The 4,247-nt window shown below is 42.5% G+C and overlaps 1 non-coding gene across 1 annotated transcript; it reads left to right on the top strand.

Moving 5' to 3' along the window:
- The first annotated feature begins 1,931 nt into the window (after window positions 1–1,931).
- Window positions 1,932–2,003, top strand: TRNAT-UGU (transfer RNA threonine (anticodon UGU)). The gene has a single exon. It is a non-coding gene; the product is annotated as a tRNA-Thr (tRNA).
- Window positions 2,004–4,247: the final 2,244 nt, after the last annotated feature.

Below are 4,247 nucleotides of genomic sequence, written 5' to 3'. Positions count from 1 at the left end.
GGGGGGAGGAGAGAGACAAAAGTGGAAACGAATATGGTGGGAGGTTTAAGGGAATGAAGGGGGAGGCTAAGGTGGGAGGGGACAGGGATCATGGCTTTTACTCCCTTCCCCCCTCCTCGTGCCCTTTACGATGCCCCCTGCCTCGTCTGGGTGCATATCTGTCCATGCCCATCATATCTGGACACTCATCCCTTCCACATCCCTCCCTCCTCCTCCTTCCCCTCTCCCATTCCCCCTCCTCCTTCCCGTCTCCCATTCCCCCTCTCCAACTCCTCTTTTCTCTCCGCTTGGCTACATACTTTCCCACTCATCTCAGTCTTCCTCCCTCTCCTCTTCACTCACCCTCCCTCCCGCCCCTTCCTTCCACCCCTCTCCATAATTCTGCTTCACCTGGGGTTTCTGATGTTGTTTTCCTGTTCTTCATACTTTCATAATCATCCTTAGTCTGTGTGTGTGTGTGTGTGTGTGTGTGTGTGTGTGTGTGTGTGTGTGTGGCAGAGGAAGAACGAGCGTTAACTAATAAGACAGACCAACAGGAATCGAGAGCCAAGACAGAGAAGACTTTAAAAATAAGTTAAAAAATAAAAAAAGGCCTGGCCATGTATTGTGGAGCGGGCCTGAACCTCAGCTGGTGGCTCGGTCTTTTGTGAGCAGTGTTTGGATCGCCTTAATACATCATGACCTCCTGATTGAATACCGGCGAATGAGAGAGAGAGAGAGAGAGAGAGAGAGAGAGAGAGACTGACAAACTAAGAGACAGGCACAGTCAGACAAGGAGACAGACACAGCGAAACGGACAAGAGATATGCGAACAGACAGAGCTTGCAGTCTACGACAGACAGACAGTGACAGACAGAGCTGGCAGACGAACAGAGGAGGCAAAGTAAGAGACAAACACAGACGAACAGACAGACATATACTGTACAGGCAGGCATAACTTTCACAGGTACGAGAGAGAGAGAGAGAGAGAGAGAGAGAGAGGTCCAGTGAAAAATGTAGCTCTCATCATAATTTCTTCGACATTTTTTCTAATTTCTTTTGTGTGTTTTCGGGGAAACTGTTTTGTTCCTGGCGTTTTTTTCTATTCATTGCCTTGTTGTTTGTTTTCTTCCTTTGTGTGGCCGTGTTTGACATTCTTTTCCCGTAGCTTATTAAACAGTATAAATAAACGTACATGCGTTTTCCGTTTGCATAAAAGCCCTTGTAATTTTTATGTATATATAAAACGCCTAATGCGCTGTGTGAAAATAAAAATCTTTGTATGCTTCGTGTGTATGTATAAAAACCTGTTTATTTTGTGTGTGTATGCAGAATTCATGCCTGTTTTTATGTATGTTAAAATGTCCTTAAGTGCTTTGTGTTCACATATAAAAACACTTATTTGTGCGTGCTTGTAACAGTCACTAACCTCCCTCAGAGCTAGATGGAGTCGTTGGACGGTAGCAAGAATTAAAATAGATATCCTACTGAATAAAGCAGTTCGATGATCAAAAAAATATGATAAAAAGCAGATCTGTGTTGAATATGTAAGTACTTTGTGTATAACTCGAATATAAGTTCTTAAAGTGTGTGTATGGGTATCCTTAACCTCTTCACTCCGAGTATATATGTGTTTTTTCGTTTTATTCGTGCCATCTTCAGCGAGTTTTTTCGGCGGAGAAGAGAGGCCTTGTAAAGATAAAGGTTTATGTAGGCTGTATGTAATTCTTCCAGTTCAAAAACTTTATCACAAAGTAAATAAAGTCATAAGGAGACAGCAAAAATGAAATGAAAATGACGTCCTAGAACTGGCAAACCATTTTAGTATGAAAACTTCATTTTATTATTTTCAGTCTTGTTACTGGTACCTCCAAACGACTATGTTATGGTTAGGAAAGACGTCTTCCCAGTGGAGTTTGATATAATATCCATCTGCCCTGTTAATACAGGGGGGCTCGGTAGCACAGTGGTAGCGCGCTGGACTTGTGATCGGGGGATTGCAAGTTCGAGCCTCGCCCGGGCTGCCGTGCCGGGAGGGGTAGCTCCCTCCTGTAACCCTAGCGGGGCTATATAGTCCAATACAGGGCTTAGCTCGGGGGAACTCCATTTCTCCCATTTTTCTCCCTGTTAATACAACGACGTCTTTTATATAGTGCATTCCTTTTACTTCATAGCGACTTTACTCAACTCGTGAAAGACCTCTCGTACTGAAGGAGGCAAATGCCCTCTGTTTGTGTATAAGAATTAATTGCTTTGTGTAAATGTGAAAAAAATCCTGAAGTGCTTTGTGTATGTATTGAAAAATGAACTCACGTCTTTGTGCTTACTGTTTAATCGGCTGGGTTTGTTGACAGCCTTAGATCAATCTCATTATGGCATTTTTTGGAGGGACTGGATGTGAATGTCAAAGGCTGTCTTGAATCTTACCAGTAAAATGCCGAGGTAATTACATGTGTATTATAAGATGGACGAGGAAGTGATTGAGAAGCGATTGGCGAAGAGCTTGTTGATGAAATGGTTGAGGAAAAGAGTGATGAACAACTGAGTGACGATGAAATTAATTGATCATGATTGACTGATGAAAAAGCTACTAATGAACTGAACTGACTGATGATTTAGTAATGGAAAAGGAAAGTGCTGATGAACTGACTGACACTAGATATGACTGACAAAGAACAACCTGATGAAGCTCTTAAGTGGGTAACAGAATGAGGAAGAACTGGGTGATGAGCTTGTTCGTCAATAAGTGGGTGGCCAAGAACTGACTGAGAAACTGATTCACAAATGACTTACGGAGTGAATGAACTTAATGATGGACAAATGATTTACGAACATCAACAAATAAGCAGCCAACGAAACAGTACTGTCAAAAACGATGCAACTTAGAAATAATAAAATAAACGTAACACTGACTAGAAAACTGTTAATTGAATAAAGATAAGAAACAATACACCAATTAATAAAAAGTAACGAAAAGCCAATAGACGAAATACCTACTGACTGAAGAACCAACGCCCCTTACTTGAAATATCACCTGTCAAGCGATAGTAACAATCCTCTCCTCGACCTCATTACGTCTGTCCAGCATTGTTGTTTGGCAGCGGGACAGGACGGCATGGAAAAACAAAAGCAAAAAATTATAAGCAAGCAAGCAAAAAAAAAAAAACAAAAAAAGAAAAACAAAACAAACTGGGAAAAAAAGCATAAGGAATGAAAATGAGGCGTAGGAACAAGTGGTTACACAGAACGAATTTTTTTGTACATCAGATTATTGGGTTGTTTGGGTAAGATTTGTCGCTGTTTCTTGTTCTTTTTTTCTCGCTCTCCATTCTTCTCTTACCTTTTCTTAGTGGATGAACAAGGCATATTATTTGTTCGATATTTTGATAAGATTCTCTCTCTCTCTCTCTCTCTCTCTCTCTCTCGGAAATGCCACGGCGCGGCGGCGACCTAGAGAGAGAGAGAGAAGTCCAGAATAATGCAGTGAAAAATGTGCCTGCAGTTTTTGAACCCCCAGCGAGAAGACGAACAAATAGGGTTATTGTCGGGCCGGAATTGGCAGTGTTCTTTTTTTCTTGTGTCCCTGAGGTGAGCTGTCGCCTTGTCCCCGCTGGCTGGATGATGGCTGTAATTGCTGTCTGGGAATTGCCTGACTCGCTGCTCGACTCATCATGGCTGGTGTTGATGGGGTCAGTGCTTGGTTATTGTATTCATTGTTTGGAGCCTGCCTGGTATTAATATTATGTTTTAAATCTGGATAGGAACCAGTTTCAGAAATCCGGTGCTGTAATCCGCTTTTAACTTACCAACAGTGACAAACGCGCGCGCACTCCACAGCCACATGTACGTATTACGAAATGATATCGCCTCTCTGTCGAGGAGGGTTGGGTATATGATAGAGGGTTGCTGTGAGGCATTACCAGGAGTGCTTTAACCCTGGGACAGCGGTTGGTTTCCTTTAAACAAGTTATCGCGCGGCGACAACTAGAGTAAAATACATACAGGTACGACGTCAGCCGTGGTATGAAGGTTACCTGCTAGTGAATCTATTTCAATAGATAGTAACCCAACCTCGAGCCCTTACACTCCTAATGAGACAAAAAAGACTGGATGGAAGATATGGATTTTGTTGCTGCTGCCCATCAACAACACATTAACACCGAGCTCGGGCGACATCACCAGCCAGTCGTCCTGTAATCTGACCACATCACTTACTGTAGTTAGCTTGTGCTACGCTTTACGATTTGATGATAAAAAAATAAAAATCT

This window comes from Coenobita brevimanus, chromosome 22 (genome assembly GCF_032717465.1).
Source record: "Coenobita brevimanus isolate Jiangsu-jjx chromosome 22, ASM3271746v2, whole genome shotgun sequence".
NCBI classification, from domain to species: domain Eukaryota; kingdom Metazoa; phylum Arthropoda; class Malacostraca; order Decapoda; family Coenobitidae; genus Coenobita; species Coenobita brevimanus.
This window is presented reverse-complemented; position numbering and strand designations above follow the sequence as displayed.